Here is a 25,639-nt window from a genome sequence, read left to right as displayed (position 1 = left end):
TACCACACCACCCCAAACTTTACCACACCAATCACCCTTCCACACCACATCACACCAAGGAGATTAACCAAAGGGTCTTGAAGCTCCCGCATCTAGTAATTCTGAGCTTGTTTCCAGGTAACTCCACACACACACCTCAGGTCACGTCTTTCACAGAAGAGATAACAGAAGGAGAGCGAGCGTAACTGAATGGCAAGCCAGAGATGGAGTGAGAAGAAGAGGTGCACAGAGAACAAGATGGAGAGATCATATGATGCAGATCTACCGAGCAATAACGGAACAGGCTAACAATCAATGGATCAGAGTGGAGAAAGGTGAGAGGGTCCTTATCATGCAGTGGTGTGTCACAGGCTGATGGTGATGATATTGATGGTGATAATGATGTAGATGCTGATGGTGGTGATGCTTTAACATCTCAACGTATGAGGTTACAGAATGCACAGTGAGGCTGCATAGTCAGGAAATGGAAGAATATGAGTGCATTTAAGTATTTATGTAATATGATGAATAAGGATGGAAGATTAGAGGATGAAGTGACTGGAATGATACATCAGGGAAGGAGGGTTGCTTATTCTCTAAAAAGCAGTGGTTAGGAAGAGGGAACTGAGGATGAAAGTATGAAAAAAAAAAAAAAAAAAAAGGGCACTGCATGCTGTGATTCCCACTTTAAAGTATGGAAGTGAAGCTTGGATCTTGCTGGAAGGACACAAGTCAAGAGTGAGAGCGGTGGAAATGAGCTACTTGAGAGGAGCATGTGGAGTTTCATAGAGAGACAGACAGACAAATGGGCAGATGAAGGAGCGTTGTGATGCTGATGTGGATGAGACTGAAAGCGTTAAGAGAAACACTTCGAGATGGTTTGGCCATGTGGAGAGGATGGCGAATAAGAAAATGACCAGAAGAGTGCACTTGGAAGGGTAGAGTTGGAAGGGTAGAGGGGGAGGGGGAGACCGACGATGAGATGGAGGGAAAGAGTAGAAACATATGACTGGGATACTTGAGCTAAATGGTAGAGGACAGTACATCATGAAGGCGATTTGCTTGTGGTCACCCCTTACGGGATTAAGGCGTCTGGCTATAGATAAACAGATATAGATAAATACAGTAGATAGATAGGTAGGTGATGATGATAATATGATGATGATGATGATGATGAGGAGGAGGAGGAGGAGAATGGTAATGATAATGAGAATGACGGTGTAAATAATGATGATGATGATGATGATGATGGTGGTAATGAGGACGACAACTACGATGATGACGATTATGATGATGATGATATTGATGATGATTTTTGTCGGCAGGTGGAAGGACGAAACAGCAGGAACTCTACCATCGGTCCAAGCATCCACGATTCCACATCCACCCATCCGTCCATCCATCCATCCATCTCGCTTGATGTTAACCCTCTCGCACACGATAAGTTTCAGTAAGTCTTCTGGCTCACGATTTTATACGACCAAGCCGCCCGGCCGGGGAGCGCGCGCGCGGCAAATTTGAAGGAATGAAACACATTCTTGCCTTATTTTCGCCACCCAAAAATCCATGTATTCCCATGAAACCTTTCTCAAGGTAGGCATCGATGTTTGTTCTATCTGATAAACAGGACCAAAACACAGGAAAACACCAGCAAAAAAAGTTATTAGCCCTGGAAGCATGGTCGAGTAAACTGTTTTCACTTCCCAACATCGCCGTTTGAATGTTTTCCATCATACAGGAAAATGATCTAATAAGTTTTTATAGAGAATTTCATCAGCTTTCTAACGAAACAAATCCGGTTGAGATATGATGTATACTTTTCGAGAAAATGGCCAAAAACTGAAAGCCATTTTCGGAAAAAATTCACTGACCTCTGATAGCTAAATTTTCCCAGACACCTTATGTTTTTATTACATAGTAATATGCCCAAATTCACCAGCTTTCCCCATCTCAAAGAAGAACCCCATACGCCTCATAGTTCTCGAGTAAATCGAAAGAAAGTACTAGGCACTCCGTCCGTGATTGACTTTCGTGATGCGCGCACGGCGTACGCAATGTTCCCGCCTACGTAACAACGAATTCTTATCATAAATATTACATAGTTATGTATTGTACATACGTAGAATTTACTGCTCTTTATCATGGTTCAAACGTGAAATCGATACGTCCAATAGTTTTCGAGTAATTGGCCGACAAAGTGAGAGTATTACTACGAGCGTTAATCAATGGTAACAGCCGCGAAGAGACACTCATTTCCACCGCCTTTTCTCGCACAAAACGTAACATAATGCTTACATTTTGGTATTGATCATACGTAGAATTTAATGGTATAGATCATGGTTGTTACAGAAAATCGATAAGTCTAATAGTTTTCGAGTAATTGGCCGACAAAGTGAGGTTAGTACTCCGAGCGCTTGTCACTGATAACAAACGCGAGGAAAAAAAAAAAAACTCGCCTTTTACCCCCCAAAACGCTACCAAAGGCTTACATTCTGGTATTGATTATACGTAGAATTTAGTGGTATTGATGATGGTTGTAACAGAAAATCGATAAGTCTAATAGTTTTCCAGTAATTGGCCGACAAAGTGAGGTTATTACTCCGAGCGAATGTCACTGATAACAAACGCGAGGAAAAAAAACATTTCCCTCGCCTTTTACCCCTCAAAACGCTACCAAAGGCTTACATTCTGGTATTGATCTTACGTAGAATTTAGTGGTATTGATGATGGTTGTAACAGGAAATCGATAAGTCTAATAGTTTTCGAGTAATTGGCCGACAAAGTGAGGTTACTCTTCCCATCGCTACCAACTTTTACACACACTGTTTTTTCCTGGCACACCTGCCTGAAGATTATGCTACCAACTTTTTTTCCCCTCTATCTGTACAGACTGTTACATCTTCCATGGATGTTTTCCTATTGTTATAACCTACTACACATAAACATAACTCTTCTATAGTTACTGCTGTGGAGATTTACTTTCTTTCATATGTGTAATCTGTAGGAGAAAATGGTTATTTGTCTGAAAGTTGGAGAGGTAATGGTAATAGATTATTATATATATATCAACAAAATTTGCAGAACTCACTTCCTCCAGGGGTGTTGTCCAGTTAGACCAGGGATTTGAAGATGAGGAGTTATGTAGTGTGTGTGTGAGTCAGCTTCTCCCTGAGAGTATGAGGCAACGCTATTTTTAGCACACACCACACTCGTTCACGGAAACTCGCAGCTTGTTTGACGTATATTTCATACAATTCCATACGCATTTACACTATCAGAATCACAATAATTCCAGCCCTAAAACACCGGTAATTCTCCCCTCCCGACTTCAGGTTTGCCCCTTCACAACACTCTGTTTCATGCCGTACGTAACGCTTGCTGGCTCCATAATTTCACCAAGCCATCCACAGTATCTTTCACACAATATATATTTATGCCTTGGCTTCATTTATATACGTATTTCCACTCACGCCATACGGCCTACGGGGGGGCGGAGTGGCGAAACCCCGCTACACTGACCATGCGTCTATTTAACTTTAGTATCAATTGCTTCTTCATAAGCTTTCCAGCTGTCTGAACAGATCAGCAGTAGTTTTAAAAACTAAAATAACTCGGTTCTGGTGCTCAGTTTGGTACGTTTATTTTCCTTTTATCAGAACTGGCGCGGCAAATTTTGAGAAAAGTCCCTCAAGTAACTCCTATTATTTTTTTACTAGGTTTCTAATGATGTCCATAGATCCGTTGTGGCTTTAATAGTTTCCTAGACAACACAGTCTTGGCGCTGTTCTCTGCCACCCTATTATACCATGTCATATAGTGTTCTCGCTTGCTTGCTCTCTACGCTCGCTCGCTTGAACAATAAATCACTGAAGAAAAGGTGGTATAAAGCCCCCTAAGCCGCCGTAGTATTACACCCTCGGTATGCAGTTCGTTCCCTGTGGCCTTGTAACTTTGTGTACCCGAAGCGCTTACAAAATAACTTGAAATAATTTTCCTTTCGTAACTAGACTCGTTTCACTTTAACTTGGCCTGAGTTGTTGTTGTTGTTCTTGTTACATCTTAGGCTCCTCTGGATGTGAACCCAGTGTTATGTTGAAGGATTGTCTGTGTTGTGGTGGTGTGGTGCAGGAAGTGAGTGGGTGTGCTGTGGTGTGGGGGTGCCACTTTGCAGTATGAGCACAGGGGATTGTATGTGTGTTATATTTTGTGTTAGTATTGTAGCAGGGAAGGTTGGTGTACTCGTGTCTCTGGGTTCGGTAGTGTCTGAAGGGTGTATGTCTGGTGGTGGCACATGAAGGATGCTGTTTGGTAGAAAGTTTTGGCTGGCTGGGGTGTCTGTGTGTTTATGTATGTGTTTGGTATAGAAAGTTTTGGCTGGCCGGGGTGTCTGTGTGTTTATGTATGTGTTTGGTATATAAAGTTTTGGCTGGCTGGGGTGTTTGCATGTTTATGTATGTGTTTGGTATAGAAAGTTTTGGCTGGCTGGGGTGTCTGTGTGTTTATGTATGTGTTTGGCAGAAAGTTTTGGCTGGCTGGGGTGTTTGTGAGTTTGTGAATGTGTCTGGGAAGTGTAGAGTCGGGTGGAGGAGGGGATATGTTGCTAAGATAATCTGTGTAGTGTTGGGCGGTTGTTCGATTTTGTTTCTTTGTGGAGAGGATGATGCAACATAAGGTTACAAAGGTGGGACGGATCTTGAGCTGAAGTGATGAACTGTGTGCCTCTCATATTCACTTGGTCTCTGACTGAAATTAGTTATGTTTCTTGGTGTAGGCTGTCAGTACTTGTGGTCTTAGTGTCTTCTGCTATCAAGGTATTGTTTTCTGTTCTTTAAAGCTCCTTCGTGTTTGTGTTGGATATGATTACGGCTCAGCTTGTGCGGCAGTAATTCACGGTTGTTTTAATGTATTACTTATAAGTGGAGGATGGAGTTGGGATGTATATGAGAGAGGGTGTGTGTGAATTAGGGGGAGTGATGCATAATGACGGGGGACAGGGTGGCATAGAGGCGACTTGTTTGTGGCCACCTCTTACGGGATTAAGTCGTCTGGCTATAGATAGATGGATAGACAGATAGCTTATAGTTTCCATACGGTTTGCCGAGTAGTAGCGATAGTTATCACTAGAATATGATGGTAGTCACGAATGAGTGCCGTGGAAAGGATGTTGGGCTGTAGTATTGGCTGTTTCTGCTACTGATCTGCGTGACATTCTCATATGCTTTAAATGAAACTCTGTGTCAAGTTAAAGTGAAAGGCGTGTATGTTTGTGTAGGAGGAACGAGAGACAAGGAGGTATTCTGTGGCCTGTTTTCTTTGTGCTTCCTACAAGACACAGTAATAGTTATGACGGGGCATTGATGGCAAGTTTGTGGGTCAGCACACACTTACGGCCTCTCATTATACAAGGTGGTCCATATATTACGCCACCCAGTTCTTGTGTGTTGCGGGCACGGCTCAGTGAACATTACCAGTGTCTACCCTGCATCATTATCTACTTCCCACAACCCTCTTCAGGCTTAGCTTTATAATATAGGCTTTAATTTAGGTCCATTGATTGCATGGTGGAGAATTCCCATAACCTTTTTTATGCTTAGCTGTATATCATTGTATTGTATAATCTTTTATGTCCACTGATCACACGGCTGAGCAGTAATTTGGTGAAGCGATCAGAATGTCTTAGCTCATCACAAAAGCCGTCCCCACAACACACAAGACTGCAGAGCGCAATATACTTATCACCTATATTAAGTCAAAGCCACAGTTAAAAAGGTAATGAAACAAGACAGAAAATTTAAGTTTTCATTATTAATACTTCAGTACAAAATACATTAACAGAGACAGCAATATAAAATATGCATTCAAAAGTAGCATTTGTCCACAGAACATCCTGGACTTGCAAGGCAGATCACACCATCACCACCAGGCTTCTCTCGGCAGGTCAGGGCAGATCACCAGCAGCAGCAGCAAGTAATCTCACGGCTGGGGAAGACACGACACCCTGCCGCCGCCGCCGCCGCCACCACCACCACACCACCAGGCATCTCAGAGTAGGGAAGACACCACACCACCGTCAGGCTTCTCACAGCAGGGCAGACCAAACTTCAGCAGGGTATGACCAGTGTGGCAAGGAAGCAGCGTCAAGGCAGCAGACTCCAGCATGACCTGTGGACCAGATGTGTATTAGTTCAAATCAGTGTTAGCTTTAGTTATTTAATCTTCTATCTATCTCTATCTATTGCCAGACGCCTCTATCCCGTTTGGGGTGGCCACAAACAAATCGCCTCCAAGTCGCCCTGTCCCCCGCCATTTCACTGCCCTGCTCCCAACTCCCCGCCCCCTCTCTCATATACCTCTCCACCCCATCCCTCCATCTCATCCTCGGCCTCCCCCTCCCTCTTCCCCCCTCCACCTCACTCACATACATTCTCTTCGTCAGTCTTTCACCCTCCATCCTCTTCACATGGCCAAACCATCTCAGTGTGTTCTCCTAACGCTTCCTATCACATCCACATCCACACCACAACGCTCCTTTATATCCTCATTCGTCAGCCTGTCTCTCCATGTGACTCCACAGGCTCCTATTAAATAACTCATTTTTTCTGCTCTCACTCTTGACTTGTGTCCTTCCAACAACGTCCAAGCTTCACTTGCATACGTTAGAGTTGGTATCACAATACTGTCATGTAGTAACTTTTTCACTTCCATGCTCACTTCCCTGTTTCTTATCACTGCTTTCAAAGAACCAGCAACCTTTCTTCCCTGCTGTACCCTTTCAAGCACTTCACCCTCCAAACCTCCATCCTTACTCATCACACTACCCAAGTACTTAAACGTACTCACATTTTCCAATTCCTCACCATCCAACCTCGCTGCACATTCACTGACTTCACCTCTCTCACAGACCATCACTTTACTCTTCCCTACATTCACCATTAGATTCCGTTTCTTACACACTCTCCCAAACTCATCCACCAATCCTTGTAGCTCTCCTTCGTCTTCACTCAACAACACAGTATCATTTGCAAACAACAGTACAGGGAGTTTCCAAACACTACCCTTTCTCACCAGGGCCACTCCAACATCCACTACCCTACCTTGTACCTCTTTTATTACCCCATCCATGTACAGATTGAACAACCATGGAGACATGACACATCCCTGTTTCAACCCAACCTTCAAAGAGAAAAATTCACTTAGTTCACCATCCACACGCACTACAGCCTTTGCACCATTGTACATACTCTTCACAGCATTCAACAACTTCCCATCTACTCCATATATTCTTATCACTTTCCACAATCCTTGTCTATCCACCCTGTCATATGCTTTCTCCAAATCTATGAAAGCCGCATACAACTTCTTTCCCTTCTCTAGAAACTTTTCCACTAAAGATCTAAGAATGAATATCTGATCTACACAACCTCTTCCCTTCCTAAAGCCTTCCTGTTCTTCTCCAACTAATTTCTCTGTTCTTTCTCTAACTCTGTCAATAAGTATCCTACCATACACTTTTCCTATTATACTAAGAAGACAGATGCCCCTATGATTACCACAAACTTCTTTTTCCCCTTTTCCTTTGTACAAGGGAATAATTATACCTGACTTCCAATCCTCTGAGACTCTACCTTCCTCCCAGGCCAATCTGCACATCTTCCACATCCATTCTACTACTATCTCTCCCCCATGCTTCAGCATTTCAGAGAGAGAGATGATGATGCCACTGATTCCTGGGGCTTTCCCCGATTTAACTTTCTTCATTGCTTCCACAACTTCTATCCTACTGATTTCTTCCTGTCTTCTCACCTCTCTCCTTCTCCCAGCCATTCCCCAGCCACTTATACTCGCATTACTTCCATCCTCTATGTTCTCTATGTTAATAAGTAAATGTTTAATTTGAAGTGTGACGTCACTGGTGCATTATGGGAGCAACGTTGAGAGATGCTGGAGATGAGTGAAGATTTTATTCTTTACGGTGTTAGTCTACTTCTATAATATTATGGTAATTCTTATGCCTATGTGTTTATCAGTGTTTGCTGTCATTATCGAGAGGTGTAGTCGGCTGATGTAAGTTGTAATTATTAGCTATAAGGATGATATACGGCGGTGTGTATCTCCAGGTGACCAAGATGTCCCTTTAAACTCGAGTAAGCAGTGCTACTTAAATCCCCTGATATTCACACCATCTGTTTAGGTTTTAAGGTCGAATGTGATCCTGTACATGGGCAGGCATAGTAGGTTAATTGGCTGGAAAAAATGAGGGGATGTGTGTAAAAACTAATGGGTAGTTTGTTTACATCGGGGATATAAACTCCGCGAGTCCCTTTAACTCTTGCAATCCCTGTGATGCCCTTTTCAGTTTATTCATAGTGCCAGAAGGCAATTTTATTCAACTTATGCAAAGTCTCTGCTATTGCAGGAGTTCAGTGAGGCTGTGCCTAACCCCTACACTTCCAGAAGTCTATACAAAGCTAAATATAATCATGAGATGGCATAAAAAAAAAAAAAAAAAAAAATCCCTGCTCTGTGAGTTAAACTAGTGAAGACTGAAGGTATTAACATGTGTAGGAGAGACACTGGATAAAGCCTGATTGGAGATATAGTATATTGAACTGGAAGGACTGCATACCTTACATCCTTCATTAGCCATTGCTGCTACCTTTAAATAAGAATTATCATACTGAAGGTAATTACTAGCAGCCTTCATTAACATATTACTGTACTGTAATTAGGAGAGAGGTTTCATAAGTTGATTGGAAGTCAGGAGACAGCAGGAATATACCATTACTGTTGAGGGGGATGAATTTGTGTGTAGGCTATGATATAGGAAGCATATCTCAGAATATGGATGTACAAGGTTAATCATATCTTGTATAGTACTTACACTTTCAGATTTGATAGCTTTTCCTTTTGTAATCTTTACTGAATGATGCAATCAGTTCATGATTACACATTATATAATCTCAGACTTCATCTGTGTCATTGTAGTTGGCTCACCTTGACAAATTTTAGTCCTTCTGCTGCTTAGTTCCTGTATCTAAGTGGCAGAATAAGACAGTATTATGGTTTTGCATCCTCCCCATAGATCTTCATTGTGATTTGCATGATAATCTAGTCTTTATCTCTAGAAACAGCTCAGCATTCAAGGTGGAGAGATGCCAGGTTTTTGTCAGTTTAGGGTGGACATGTAGTCTATATGGTTTGTCTTTATTGTTTTATGTATTCATTATTATTATTATTTTTTACTGTGGATCAAATTTAGCGATTCATCTCTTCCGTTTATAAATCGGTACAACAGATAGGCTTTCATTCTCAGTTCTCACAGAAGGTATAACCACTGAGTACTGTACTGTCTTCCTGTGCAGTGTATATTTTGTCATTTGTACTCTCATTATAAGTTTCATTAAAGAATTTGTATCATATGTTTAGTTTCTGTGTCACTCAGTGTGTTAAGTTTATGTAATATATGGTTAATCGTTTAAGTCCTGCCGTTGGATAGCAGTCTAAGTTGCAGTTTTTACTTTCTCCCTTTATATAAGTAGCAACTGCTCTATATTCTTTCCATAGCACTTGTTCATGATTAGCATTAAACTGCAGGCTTAGGTATTCCAAGTAGCTCAGGAAATTTCGAGATATCTCCTCCTAAAGCGACATTAATAGGTACATGACAATTTAGTTTAGTCTGTGCATGTTGTTCAATTTCCCATTTTTTGTAAACATGTAAAGAAATAAAATACAGTAGAAGTTTTAGCCGCTACCCTAATGGGGCCGCGGTAGCATGGTCAGTATGGTGCTGGCCTGCTGATCAGGAGGACCCGGGTTCAAGTCCCGGTGTGATAGAGGTTTCTTTAAAATGTGGCTGAGGGAAGTTTGCGTAGCAGGCTTTCCTTAAAACCACAAGGCCCCATACTTACACTTCAGCTCACACACACCAAGACACTTACACACACTACTACATACATACACACATCAAGACACACACACACACACACACACACACACACACTACTACACACAAGACACGTACATAGCCACAGCCACCTTCACACAGTATACACACACACACTACTACATACATACACACACACACAACACACACGACACGTACACAGCCACCTTCACACAGTAGACACACACACACACACACAGAGGGTGGGACAGACACACGACAGAGAGGGTATATACAAAACACAGGGAGTGAGAGAGGAGGGGGTTTTATTAAAAAGTCCAATTTTGGTATACCTCCTGTGGCAAAATTGATATAGACCCCCTTTAATATTTTTTGGATATTTTCGTTTTGTGCCCCGCAGGCCCCAGACCCACTCGGCTGAACCAAATTGTCTGGCGTCAGCTGGAACATGATATACCAGAGTTATGCCGGTCATGCGGGGGTTAATGGTGACAGTGTAGTAACTGTCAGGCTCCTATGACTCACTCAGCCGAACAAAATCGTCTGTCAGCTGGAATGGAATACTAGAGTTGTCCCAAGCACCAGAGGGTTAAGAAAAAGCCTTAGATTAACTAAGGCCTTTTCTTAACCCTCTGGTGCTTGGGACAACTCTAGTACCCCATTTCAGCTGACTCAGACGATTTTATTCGACTGAGTGAGTCATAGGAGCCTGACAGTGTCAATACCGTCACCATTAACCCCCTCACGACCGACATAACTCTAGCATCATGTTCCAGCTGACGCCAGACAATTTGGTTCAGCCGAGAGAGGATCCTAGGATCCTGAGAGACACTATAACATCACAAACAAAATACAAAATGCCTTCCCTCCATCTTGAACGTACTATAATTCATTTACATTAAGTAAGCTCGTATTTTCGTATTTTTGCAGCTTATTTCATGTATCTTAGTTAAAAGAAAAAATACTACGAGCCGGTGAATAAAACCAACACTTGTAGACGAAGACTATAATTACCAAACAGTTTCGGTGGACACTGCCACCATCTTCAGTGGTCAAGATAGTGAGAGGGAGTGACATACTGGGTATACATGGGTTCCTTTTTATGCGTGTGTGTGTGGATGGGTGGGGTAACGGTGAGGTGGGGTGGGGTAGATTGTAAGCGGGGATTAACCCAAGGGGGATTTTGGGGGGGACATTACCGGACAGGTCAGGTGTAATTCCTATCTGACCTTACCTGTGTCGTAGCAGGAAGAGACCTTCCTGCTGCGACACAGGTAAGGTCAGATAGGAATTACACCTGACCTGTCCGGTAATGTCCCCCCCAAAATCCCCCTTGGGTTAATCCCCGCTTACAATCTACCCCACCCCACCTCACCTTTACCCCACCCTTTCACACACACACACAGGCATAAAAAGGAACCCTTGTATAGTCAGTATGTCACTCCCTCTCACTATCTTGACCACTGAAGATGGTGGCAGTGTCCACCGAAACTGTTTGGTAATTATATTCTTCGTCTACAAGTGTGGGTTTTATTCACCGTCTTTGATTATCACGCAAGAGTGATTCATCCAGCCAATACTACGAGCTCTGTATCTTTTTATAGCCCTTCTTCGTGACTAGCATCGTATTCTAGTTATCAATAGTTACAACTGAGCATTCAAGTTGGAGGGATCACAACTTTAAGCAATTACAGTAAACAAACAAACAAAAAGCAAGTGTCGTCCTCTTGACCTCTCGTCTTCGCAGGAATGCAGCGGTGGCGCCATCTTGTGCGTGGAATGCGTGAAGTGCAGGCTCTTGAGTGGAAGGAGCACGGAGCCACGGGAGACTTAATAATATTCGCTAGTCAGCCAGTCTAGAAGCCTGGGACATTTGCCTGAAATAATAATAATAATAATAATAATAATAATAATAATAATAATAATAATAATAGAAATAACAACAAAACCAGTCATATACATAATTCAATATCTTAGCCACTCGATCTGTCCATTCCGCCCCTTTAGTACGAGACGCATTTCTGTAAGCTATTTTTTCTAACATGGGAGGTTCGATACGTTTGATTGAGCCTATCCATAAGACTCCTAAAACTGAGTAAATGCCTCTGAAAGTTGCAAAATATAAAATATAAAACGTCTATATGATATAAAAACCTTTGTTCACCTCCGGGACTCGATTTGTGGCGCCTAGAACAAGTGCTGACGTCATGTTTACACTTTGCTACCTTTAGACGATTTCCTGGAGCTTAAAGAAACCCTCTCGGGATGATGGGACAGACACAATAACCCCTTCAGACAAGGAATGACTTAGTTACTTTGTTCTAGGTAACCGGACGATTTTATTCAGCTTAGGAGATCCCCTCGTAGTGAAGGGGTTGATGGTGACTGTATCTAACCCCTCCAGTACGAAATTTCTCTCCAGAGTTGAAGAAAATCGTCTGGAGGAAGAAAGATGAATATGGAAAAAAGTGTTAATGTGGACAATGAGTTAGATAAGACTGGTTTGGTTAAGGTAGGGTAGGGATGGGATTGTTGTGGCAGGGTGGGGTAGCGTTGGGTCGGTTATGGCCAGGTGGGGTAAGGTTGGGTTAGTTTTGGCAGGACGGCGTAGGATTGGGCCGGTTTTGGCAGGGTAGGGTAGGACTGGGTCGGTTTTGGCAGGGTGGGGTAGGATTGGGTCAGTTTTGGCAGGATGGGGAAGGGTTGGTCGTGTTTGGCAGGGTGGAGTAGGACAGGGTTGGTTTTGGCAGGGTGGGGTAGGATCGGGTCGGTTTTGACAGAGTGAGGTTAGATTGGGCTGATTATGCCGAGGTAGGGTAGGGATGGGTCGGTTATGGCAGGGTTGAATAGAGGTGGGTCGATTAGGGCAGGCGAGGGTAAGCATGGGTAGGTTATGGTTGCGTTGGGGAGGGTAGGATAGGTTATGGCAGGGTAGGATAGGGCTGGGTGGTGGTGGGTTGGGCTGGGTAGGGTAGTGTAGGGCTGGGTAGGGTAGGGTAGGCTGAATCAGGGTAGTGTAGGGTACAGAAGAGAGGTGGGTATAACTGCCGTTTAGTTCCGTCATATCCAACGCCTATTTCACTCAGTTATACTACACTGTCTCATCAAATTTGGGGCGATCTTCTCTACGATTTTTGTTCTTCCCCGCTTAGTTCAGTCCTTTAGTTCATTCATGACCCTTGGCTTTCCTTTTTTTTTTTTTTTTTTTTATGTGGTGGAGCGCAGGGGCACGAGGCTAGACCACCATTAGTCCAGAATATTAAAGGGTAGGCCACCAAGCTACGCCCTGGTAACGTCTACACGTCAAAACATCTGTCCACCTCTGGGACTTGAACCGCGGAGCGCTGGACGCAGAGCTCTCGGTTTGCGGATGTCACTTTTACTCTTTGCTAGCTTCTGACGATATCCTACAGCTTCAGAAAACCCTCTTAGGATGACGGGACAGAATCATTTAATCTTTCAAGCCGAGAACAACTTATTTACATTGTCCTAGCTGACCGCATGATTTTATTCAGCTTAGGAGATCCCCTGATAGAGATGGGGTTGATGATGGCAGTATTTAACCCTTCCAGTTCGAAATTTCTCTCTACTGTAGAGGTGAAGAAAATCATCCGAAGGTAGAGAGAAGAAAACAGGAAAAGTAATGTAGTGGTGAAAGGGCTGTACAGGGGAGGGTAGGTTAAAGTAGGGTAGAGTTGGGTCGGCAATGGCAGGGTAGGGTAGGGTAGGCTGAGGTAGGCTAGTGTAGGGTTGAGAAGAGTAGGGTAGGGTAAATTGAACTGAATAAGTATATACAATAAAATCTGGCGATACAACAACCAGGGTCATATGCCGCCGGACGACAACGAGAATAAAAGCACTCGAAAAGATGAAATACACACACACACACACACACACACACACACACACACACACACACACACACAAACAAAATACAATTCATAATTAAAACAAGAAAAACACTAAAACACTAAGAACACTAAAACCACTGTATACTAAATTTTACACGGTAGTGCAGCTGCCTACACCAAGCAAAGGTTTCCCCCTCCACCACAACAAGCATCCTCTCCAAGTACCAACAGAAGACTACAATCCCTCTCCTGCCCGGTGCTCAGAGAGGTAACGATGGCGCAATTCCCCAACAGTGGACACCATCAGCAAAAGCCGAAGAGTCAGGGGGACGAAGCATTCCACACAGAAAGTAGGGGGAGAGTCCTCCATTAAAAATCAATGAGAGAACCAGGAATGGCCCATTCGGAGCCAGCATAAAGCCGTCTCCCACCTGCATTCAGACCTCGGCAAATGAAGGGGCCCGTTTACCCACAAATATCACACATTTTGTTGGCCCCCACCGCATCCCACCTACTCTGCCAGTGGGAGCAAACAGTGAGTGGTTAGATGAATATCACTGAGCGAGGCAGGGGAGAGGTGAGGATGGGCGAGAGGCAGCAGCCTTTGCCAGAGCGTCAGCATGCTCATTGCCCACAATGGTACAAAACCACAAAGCAGTCCCTAGCAAGCACAGCCATTCTAAAACACTGTAGACAACAAAAGAGGATTGGACGGGAAAACACAAAATGGAGATCGGCAGAGTCGCTAAAAACTGTATAACAAACAGGAGGGAAGCTAAATATCAATTTGACTGCGAGTAAAATAGCAGTAAGTTCTGCGATAAAAGTAGATACGATGGGGGAAGACTCCTACCACGAATGAAATCGGGAAATATAACACCCAAGCCTGTCCCCTCACGGGATTTCAATCCATCAGTACATACGAGAATCGAGACACTGTGAGAGGAAGCATGTTCTAAAAAAATAGCAAAGAGCCGCCTGTGAGGAAAGAAAGGCCCCTCTCTCAGGAAAGTAAACACACGGTTGCACCCCTGAGAGGAGCCAGGGAGCCATCCTTGGTACACGCACAGGACAAACAAGAAAGGTTGGAACATCCACATCCCCCATGGCAGCCTTCACCCTGTACCCAAACGGATGTGGATAGCGAGGATACGGCGAGGCAGACACTCCCTCCGGAACAGAGCCAACAAAATCTTCCTGAACTTTAGCAAAGACGGTGACACTAAGGACACTAGTTTGAGGCACTCCCTCCTCTTGAGGATATGAGGGAAACAAGGTGGCACCAATACGGAAAAATTCCATAATCAGTAAAGGCAACCTACCACGCAAACCAAGATGGTGACCTGCAATACCTGGCTTGTGAAACGGTAGGACAACAGCCCCCGCCAAGAAGCAGGAGTGGACGAATCTCTCCAAATTCTATTTATAAGACTCAGGAGGAAGGACACTGCTTCATCATCCAGGTACCTCAGCACTGCATGGGGAATATTATCGACTCCGGAGAAGTGTCATGACAGGGAAAGGGTAGACCAAAGTTTACAACAAGACAAAGGGATGTTGTAAGTCTCTCCGCCCCCAGAACGGATGTCCAACACCTTAATCTCCTCCACCTCCCTAAGCCTGGCAAAAACCGAAGAACGAGTATCCCTACAGGAGACCTCAGCGGTAGGATAGGGTAGGGAACGCTAGGGCAGGGTAGGCTGGGGTAGGGTAGTGTAGGGCAGAGAAAAGTAGGTTAGGATGGGTTGGTTTAGGCTAAAGTAGGACAGAATAGGAGAGGGGTAAAATGTGCCTAGTCCAGGAACGAAAAATATATCAGTTATCCATGTAACTAGCGTTTTCTATTTCGGTAGATTATTTTCTTGTCTGCCTAAAGTATCGTGATGTACGAACAATGAGATTAGATATCGAAACTGTAAGATGCGAATTAGTTACAAAGACGGTATTTTGTTTTGGCTAACGTTACATCGATACGTTCAGCTAAGAGCAACTCGGCAGAACTGAACAGTATATGACGTGCTAGATGAACGCTGTGACCGGAAAATAAATATATATGTATAATATATATACTTCAGCATACAGTAAGCGATTTTATGTTAACTGAAGAGAAGCCACCACAGCTAATGGGTTAAGTTTACACACACACACACACACACACACACACACACACACACACACACACACGTTGCGAAAAGTTTCACTGACGAAGTGGGTGGTTACTGTCCCCCTGGAGCAAGGGGACTGGTGTGTGCGTGTGTGGTCACAGCCTTGCCCTTAGATCGGACTATATGAGCTCTCAGCTCCCTTCCGGGAGGGTAAAAGCTGACGATCACGACCATCAAGTGATCCTGACCGACCCGGTGAATTACACACACACACACACACACACACACACACACACACACACACCATTACTTGCAACTGGCTGGCCTATCATACAGCCATATCCTATATTCATGAAGTACAACACATCTTACATTTATGTAGTATGTAAAAAAAAAAAAAAAAAAAAAGATGGTTATATAATACAGAACTGGGAAATATGATGATGATGATGATGATGATGATGATGATGATGATGATGATGATGAGAGGGGAGTAAACAGGGTGAGATGAGGAGAATGAGAGAGATGGATGGACATAACAGTGAATGTATTATGTATATTAACCTGACAAATGCCGAAGTAAGCTGGTAAGGGTGAGGTAATATGGAGCCTGACCCTACCGTGACACCATATAATTATTGATTTATCCACCGATAGATCTATCTATCTATCTATAGCCCGACGCCCTAATCCCGCAAAGAGTGGCCGCAGACAAAACGCCTCCAAGTCGCTCTGTCACCCACCATTTGACTACCCTCCCCCAACTCACCCCCCCTCATATACCTCTCAACTCCATCCCTCCACCTCATCCTCGGTCTACCCCTCCCTCTCCCTCCCTCCACTTCACCTACATACACCCTCTTCATTCTGTCCTTGACCTCCGTGGCAGGCAGACGTGCTTCCCAGAGCGCTTCATCACACAGTAATTTAACAACTGAGTTGAAACTGATCGGATGCACTACAAAACCAACGTGTCCTGAAATGGCTAGTGCCATGGCCATGAACGAGGGAAGGGAGGCCCCCTTGGGTGACAACGAGGAAGAAATAGATATGGATACCGGGTTTACGGAGGTCATCAGTACAAGAGAGAAGAGAAAGAGGATGATACGCGGCAGCGAGAGGGAAGCGAGTGATGAAGAAGAGGACAGAGACAACAAAAAGGTAAAGAATAAGTCGTGTGGGGTAGATGGAGGTGTTACTATACCATGTGATACGGGGAAGGCAGCTGGAGTGCAGCCGACTACACCACGTGGGTCAGGAGCAATGCCTAGCCAGGACCGTGACGAGGCCACCCCAAGGAATAGAGTGAGGCTTCTCTTCCCCACCAACACTGACCTAAATTATCACCAAAAACTACTCTGGACGGTGAAGCTTGGACTTGCATATCGACGGTTCGAGGTCCTGTTGAAAGAGGGTAGGCAGAGACCTTACGTCACAGTAGGAAGTCAGGAGGCAGTGGAGATGCTGACCACGACTGGTTTTGAGGGTGTGACACTGCAGGTTCCGGAGGAGAGGGAGAGATGCACCAAGGTTATCGTGTTTAGATATCCCATAATACGATTGCGTGAGCAATAGATCATCTAAAGTAATAATGAAACTTTATCTCTGTGATGTCACGAGGGGTGGTGGGCGGAGCTTACCACCCGACGTGTGCAAGAGTCTACCTGTTGGAGTTATTTTACCATGGGAAAGACAGAACAGGAAGACAGAAGAACAGACACAGAAAAAGAATGATACAGCAGACCCTGTCTACACCAGATCAATGTGGGAAGCCCGATCCGATAAAGCCGATAATCTGGTAAGTCCAATGGCTCCCCCACAAGTTGGATTTCAAGCACATAATGGAAAATCTATCTATCTATCTATTGCCAGACCCCTCAATCCCGTACGGGGTGGCCACAAACAAATCGCCTCCATGTCGCCCTGTCCCCCGCCATTTCACTCCCCTGCTCCAAACTCACATCCCCCTCTCTCATATATCTCTCCACCCCATCCTTCCATCTCACCCTCGGCCTCCCCCTCCCTCTCCCCCCCTCCACCTCACTCACATACACTCTCCTCGTCAGTCTCTCACCCTCCATCTGATTTTCTTATGGTAAGTAAAATAATGTGATAGAAAATATTAGGGTAATAAACAGAGGTGGCTTGGCCTTGTGGAGAAGATGGAGACTGAGACACTAGCTAGGACAGTGTGTGTGAGTGAGGTGGAGGAGGGCAGAGGGAGGGGCAGACCAAGGATGAGATGCAGGGATGGAGTGGAGAGTTATATGAGAGACTGGGGTGTACGCTGGGGGAAGGGCAGTGAAATGGCAGAGGACAGGGCAACATGGAGACAGTTTGTTTGTTGGCACCCCTTACGGGATTAAGGTATCTGGCAACAGATAGATGGAAAAAATAATGTCTTATTTGTCTGGCTGTAGATAGGTAGATAGACAGAATAAAATACTGGGCCTTACTTGTAACAAAGGCTTTTTGTATCCTGGCTCCCTCTCTGCACCATCTTCACCTTGTTCTTCAGTTTACTCACCAGACTGCCGCCTTCTTGCATCACCTTAGCCACATCTTTCGTCTCTTTGGTTATCTTTTAGACTTTCTCTTCTGCTCCCTTCATCCTGCAATATCAATTTTCATAATCAGTACAACATTGTCATTTACAGTTGTATTCTTGGTGGATTTGGATATTTCTCAACACCACTTTTTGAGCCATTTATTGTGCACATCTCATCTCAGTGTGCTTTTGTATATTACTGATGCCAACACTGTTACTATACAAGCACCATAAATAACAGTACACAATGTTGACGTGTAATATACAAAAAGGGTTGTTATGAGGGAGGGTTGTATATGAGGGGGTTGTGAGCTGGGGACAGGACAGTGAAATGGCAGGGGACAGGGCGATATGGAGGCGATTTGTTTGTGGCCACCCCTTATGGGATTAAGGCGTCTGGCAATAGATAGACAGATGGATAGATAGGCTGTTAAGGAAGAGCTGCTATCAAGCCTTCCTGTGCCCCCTACACCATTTAACCCTTTGACCAGACCTGATCCACTGCAGTTTTTATTCATGCTAACACCAAAGCATTTTATAAAACTAAAACAATTACTAGCAGTCACAGGCTTACAAAAACTAATTCAAAGTAACTTTCTCTGCAAATGGTCCATCTAAAAGTTATATTTAGGCAAACACTACATGATTTTACTCAGGCTCACACTAGTGCATAATAGATGCTGACATACACTACGTCAAGTAATACAGCATCAGTACAGGTACCTCAGGTTAAAAAAAAAAAAAAACAGCATACATTCAGAAGTGGTATTTCCCTCCTCAGTTAGCTCAAGTGCAATTAAAAGTGTGACAGTCTGCCTCTCACATCCCTACCCCCGACGTTCACACTTCACACTTTCCTCACCCAACTGTCATCCTCCATCCTCTCCACATGCCCAAACCATCTCAATCTACCCCTCATCACCACAACACCAATACACTCCAGTCCCAACCTTCCTCTCAACTCTTCAATCATAAACCAGCCCCCCAGGCCTCACATCCAAGGACACACTACACATCCTTTTAATCACTGTCATTTCTGTATATTTGAACACACAGATCTCGTCTTCCTTTACTGCCCAGGTCTCACTACCATACAGCATTACACTGCTAACACATGCTGCATACAAAGGTCCCCTAGCATGGAGGGAGAGCCCTCTCAATGTCAGGGGAGGCAACAGCTCCTGAACTTCTTCCAACCACTCCTCACTCTGGCCACAGACCTAGCTCCAGTCCCACCTCCAGCACATAACATGTCTCCCAAATAAGAAAACTCTTCCTTATACCCAAGAGGAGGAGGAGGAGGAGGAGGAAAAGGAAGAAGGAAATGATGAAAAGAAGGATGAGGATGAGGAGGAAAAGAGAAAGAGGGAGAAGAGCGCGAAGGAGGAGGAAGTGGAGAATGATAAAGAGAAAGAGGAATGGAGAGGAAGACAAGGAAAGGAGAAAGAGGAGGAGAAAAGGGAGGAAAAAAGACGGAAGAGGAGGAGGAGGAAAGAACAGGAGAGGAAAGAAGGGGAGAAGGAGGAGGAGGAGGAGGAGAAGGAGGAGGGGGAGAGGAAATGGGTGTAATAAGGCCGAGCTACACTGCTTAATACATGATAGGCCTACAGTCTTCCCCATACTTTTCAGCATTATAAAAACAATAAGAACAAGGATGACGAGGTTAATACAAAATAAAATGAATAAAGAACAGTTATTAACACTACACCAATATATCTAACTGTCTATAGCATGACGACTCCATCCCGTAAGAACAAACATACCGCCTCCTTATCACCCTGTCCCCCGCCATTTCACTGCCCTCCCCCACAGCACACCCCATACACGTAGCCACTGGGGGGGGGCAGGGGGGCACTTTGCCCCCCCTGGGAATATTTGGGGGAAATGCTGAAAGGGATTTTTGGCATAGTTCTTGTATGACAATACAATTTTCCTAATTTTACCACCTGTATTTTAAACAATATTATCTATTTCCAAAAATTTTATGTGGGAGCAATAATTTCCTTTGAAATTGAAAGCTAAATATAATAAAACCCTTGGGAAAAAAATGACCATTTATAAGTTAACAATTTCCCCTGACACCGTAGATGACGTGGTTAATATTAGAGCTGTAATGATGTTTTGCACATGAAGCCTGATGAGGTGTAAAAATGGCCTTCCTGTCCCCTCAGCCACATCCTCTTACCCTGTAGCCATATCCTCTCACCCTGCAGCCATATCCTCTCACCCTGTAGCCATATCCTCTTACCCTAAATTTAAGCTGTATATCTAACTGGAGTTAGATATACAGCTTAGATAACAAAGAAATTAGCAAATCGGAATGCGAGAGAGATCTAGGAGTTATGATTAGTAACGACCTTAAACCAAGGCAACAGTGTATTAATGCGAGAAATAAAGCAAATAGGGTCCTAGGATTTATTTCGAGAAGCGTGAGCAATAGATCATCTAAAGTAATACTAAAACTTTATCTAGCATTAGTAAGGCCACATTTAGACTACGCAGTACAATTCTGGTGTCCTTACTATAGATTGGATATTAATTCCTTAGAAAATGTACAGAGAAGAATGACAAAAATGATACATGACGTCCTGTCATATGAAGACAGACTGAAAAGACTAAGTCTGCATTCGCTAGAGAGGCGTAGAGTAAGGGGGACTTAATTGAGGTGTTTAAGTGGATGAAGGGTATAAATAAGGGAGATATTAGCAAGGTACTTAAAGTGAGCATACAGGATACAACTAGAAATAATGGTTTCAAACTAGAAAAATTCCGTTTCAGTAAGGAAATAGGTAGAAATTGGTTTGGTAATAGAGTAGTAGACGAATGGAATAAGCTACCTAGTAAAGTAGTTGCTGCCTCTTCCATTGAGAGTTTCAAGCATAGGCTAGATAAGCATATGACTAATAAGGGGTGGATATACAAAAAAGAAAATCTTATAACCAATACTAGTTCATAATTTTTCCTTTTCAGGTTACACTGTGATAGTCTCTATTCTCCTTTGACACTTTCCTATAAACAGTCCACGCCAGTTTTTCTATACTGCGTGGTGTTCTTTCTGACTTTTTCCTGCCGGCTTCGGCTGGAGGGTCTTGGAGGGCGAGGGAGAGCCTTCTTCTTTGCTATCCTTATCTCATTCTAGTAGTTCAGTTACTCTTCTAGGAGCTGCCTAGTATGGGCCAACCGGCCTACTGCAGTTGTCCTCTCTTATGTTAATCTCCGGCACAACTTCCTACCAACAACTCTGAGAGAGAGAGAGAGAGAGAGAGAGAGAGAGAGAGAGATTCTGCACATTTATAGCCTCGTTTTTTGGAGAGGAAGACGAGAAAGAAAACTCTCTCTCTCTCTCTCTCTCTCTCTCTCTCTCTCTCTCTCTCTCATTATTTCTGTCTTGTCATTCTATCTTTTAGCATTGTGTTTGCCTCCTCCCCCTCTCTCTCTCTCTCTCTCTCTCTCTCTCTCTCTCTCTCTCTCTCTCTCTCTCTCTCTCTCCTTCATATCATACATCTCCACATGTCTCCACTTTGGCACTAAGACCCACCGTCCATACTGAATACACAAAGGAGTACAAAGGAAAGCAAACAGCAACAGACCTTATCGTCCTTTCGAGGCTGTTTGTTACAGAATAGACTATGACTACGAGATCTAACTCTACATGCTGAAGGGTAAAGATAGTAAAGCAAGAAGGTTCACCCCGCCTCCAAACCCTCCAGTTAAAACTGGCAGGAAAAAGTGAGAAAAACCACCAATAGGCATGGAATAACTGATATGGAAATTTCATAGGAAAGACTGAAAAGGAAAAGTTACATCTATAATACTGTATCAATTTCATCTATAAGGTACCACGCTAGGGCTGTCTCATACAGGACCGGTGTATTGGTATTAGCGGGGGTATTTTACTGTTAGGAAGCTTACTAACACCTCTTCCTGACCGATTTATTTCTGCTTCTGCTCCGTTACTATATTCTACTCATGCAATCGATGACGATATGAAGACATAGGAAGCCAACCAGGGGATAGTAATGAGTCGTTTGGAGAATAAATCGGTAAGGAGGAGGGAAAAACACTGTTGGGAGGAGACTGGTATGTAGGGAGAGTACGGTCTCTATAGGGTCACACACACACACACACACACACACACACACACACACACACACACACACACACACACACACACACATACACACACACACACACACACACACACACACACACAACCCCTACCCCGTCGCTCCGGAGGGCGTACATGCATGCATTCAGACATATTTATACATACAGTGTATACATGCATCATATATATATATATATATATATATATATATATATATATATATATATATATATATATATATATATATATATTTGTGTGTGTGTGTGTGTGTGTGTGTGTGTGTGTGTGTGTGTGTGTGTGTGCAATTATTATCATAACAAATGGCATGCTCTGAATTGGAAAGTAAAGATGAGGAGAATTGGCGAAAATGGTGGCAGAAGGGAGTAGGCAAGTATGAAGGTGGACGTTAATTGGCCCGCAGGGAAATAATGACAGTTCCACATGCTGACGTCTCGAGAGGATTTCCTGCAGTTGTTTCCTCTAAATATGTTCCAGTGTTTTAATTTGTAATGCTTATATCACAGTAAAGGCATGCTTTGCACTGACATTATTATTCACTGCTACAGATTACTGAGAGAGAGAGAGAGAGAGAGAGAGAGAGATGGGGGAACAAGTGATCACTCCTCACCTCTCTCTCTCTCGTATGCAGATCCAAAATCAGGAGGAGTCGCCTCGCATGGGCCAACCAGCCTACTGCAGTTGTTTTCTCTAAATATATTCCTAAGTTTTATTTTGCAATACTTATATCACAATAATAAAGGCATACTTTGCACTGACATTACTATTCATTCCTAAAGAATCTTGAAAAACAGAGAGAGAGAGAGACAGAGAGAGAGCAGCTGCGTATACGAAGAATGAAGACGAGCTTCTCATTGTGTGTGTGTGTGTGTGTGTGTGTGTGTGTGTGTGTGTGTGATAGCAGAGTAGCCGTAGGGAAGAGGGAGGGATGGGTTGTGATAAAAAAATGTAGGGAGTTGCTTGTGTCAAGGATGCGCACACACACACACACACACCCACACACACACACGGTTCAAGGTCGGCGGATTAGCGAACTGGTGTGTATGGGGGCAGGGAAGGGGGGATGGGGAGTGCAGCCTGGCAGGTGCTATGAAGAGAGGGTAAACGGGATGGGGGTGGGGGGATGGGTGAAAGGAGTCGTGAACGAAGAGTGACGGACAAGCCGGGGGAAAAGAGAAAATATGACATTTGCCCCGCCTCACCTGTCCAGGTTTCTCTGTCCATGACAAGGGCGTAGAGGAACGATGAAAGAAGAGAGAAAGATCTGGTAAATAACCAATATGCTGGGAATCGAACCAGGGACTCTCAGATGAGAGCCAGGCAGCATACCACTACACCATCTGAGAGTCCCTGGTTCGATTCCCAGCATATTGGTAATTTACCAGATGATTTTTCCTGTGTACAGTACAGGTTTCTCTCTTCATTCTGACTTGCCGTAAGTGTTTGGGATAGATTAAAAGCATCTACTTGCCCGACTGACAGTGGTTAAACTCATCCTCTTGATGCCCACAGTGGGGGCGGAGGGACGTAGGTTACAAGATTGTGACAACGTGAGTTAACTTTTACCTGGTCGTGGTGTAGTGGTATGCTGCCTGGCTCTCATCTGAGAGTCCCTGGTTCGATTCCCAGCATATTGGTAATTTACCAGATGATTTTTCCTGTGTACAGTACAGGTTTCTCCCTTCAAGAGAGAAAGAGTTGAAAATAGAGAATGCTTACTAGGTTAATGGAGGAGGAGGAGAGGAGAGAGATAAGCAAGGAGGAGGAGGTTGGAGCTGACTGAAACAAGAAAAAACGACGATAAAGAGATAAAAGAAACAGAACGAAATGATGCAAAAAATTTAGGTTCTGCAATTCCTCTCATGCCTTCGTCATTGTGCCGTTGTTTATCGTTCAGTGTCTTTATTTGTTTCCCCCCCTCTCTCTCTCTCTCTCTCTCTCCTGTAATCCTTCCCCCCCCCCATTACCCTCTCTCCCCTTCCTTCCTCTCTCTCTAATCGCTTCCCCACTTTACACCTCAATCGATTCTCTCACCACCCTTCTCTTTTCTTCTTTCCTCCTCTCTTCCTCTTCTCTCCTCCCACTTTCGTGTCTCTCCTTTCCTCTCTTCTCTCCTTTCCTCTCTTCTCTCCTTTCCTCTCCTCTCTCCTTTCCCTCCTTTTTTCCCTTTATCTTTTCTTTCAAGTTTTTCTCTTTTCTTTCTCACTTCTCTTTCTCTCCCTTCTTTCCCTTTTCCCCGTGTATTTCTTTCCCTCTTCTTCTCTTTTCGACATCTCCTTACACTTCCTCTTTCTTATGTCGTCTGTGTTCTTTCCTGTATCCTACCTCCTTTCCCCCTTTCATCTCCTCTTTGTTCCCTTTTGCTTTCTTTTCCTTCCCTTTCCTGTTGTTTCTCTTTCTCTCTCCCCTCTCTCTCATGTATCCCTCTCTGTTCCATTCTCTTTTCCATATACCCCTTAACTTCATCTTTTCTTTCTCCTCTCTGCTCCTTTCCACATTCTTCCTTCCACCTTCCTTGCATTCTTCTCTTTATGTACTCTTTCCTCTATAATTCCTCCTCCTCCTCTTCCTCTCCCCTCCCCCCTCCACACACACACACACACACACACACACACACACGTAGGCGCCTCAAAAGTACGGGACGGTACTGTAGGGAAGTACGGTACGGTATGGTATTTTTTTCACCAGTAAGAACGGTGCCATATTACGGTTTTGACATTTCTTTAAGTACGGTACGGTACGAAATTCCTGTTTTTTCCGTGCCTTTTCCGTACCCATTGCCGTGCTTAATTATTCCAATGTGACTGTCCACTGTCCAGAATAATCCAGATGACAAATACTGACTTGTAGATAGGATAACCTAATTGTTTCCCTGACCAATGTTTTAAGATATAACCTTATGTTTTAGCGTGTGTGTGTGTGTGTGTGTGTGTGTGTGTGTGTGTGTGTGTGTGTGTGTGTGTGTGTGTGTGTGTGTGTGTGTGTGTTACAGACTTATAAGGTAATATTTCTGGTCAAGCTATAATGAACATAGAATAGTGTATACTTTTAGATGGGAGACATGTAAGTAATTACGAGAAGCATATGATAATGATTATTAAATACAGTACCACTCGCTCGATG

At 43.8% G+C, this 25,639-nt stretch overlaps 1 long non-coding RNA gene across 1 annotated transcript; it reads left to right on the top strand.

Annotated features, from left to right (window-relative positions):
* The first annotated feature begins 276 nt into the window (after positions 1-276).
* Positions 277-5,999, top strand: LOC145390025 (uncharacterized). The gene is made up of 3 exons (XR_013895561.1): positions 277-314; positions 1,305-1,429; positions 5,917-5,999. It is a non-coding gene; the product is annotated as an uncharacterized LOC145390025 (long non-coding RNA).
* The last annotated feature ends 19,640 nt before the right edge of the window (positions 6,000-25,639 follow it).

The sequence above is a fragment of the Coenobita brevimanus genome, unplaced genomic scaffold (genome assembly GCF_032717465.1).
Source record: "Coenobita brevimanus isolate Jiangsu-jjx unplaced genomic scaffold, ASM3271746v2 jjx.HiC_scaffold_2741, whole genome shotgun sequence".
NCBI classification, from domain to species: Eukaryota; Metazoa; Arthropoda; class Malacostraca; order Decapoda; family Coenobitidae; genus Coenobita; species Coenobita brevimanus.
The sequence above is the reverse complement of the archived record's forward strand: the minus strand, read 5'-3'. Positions and strand labels throughout refer to the sequence as shown.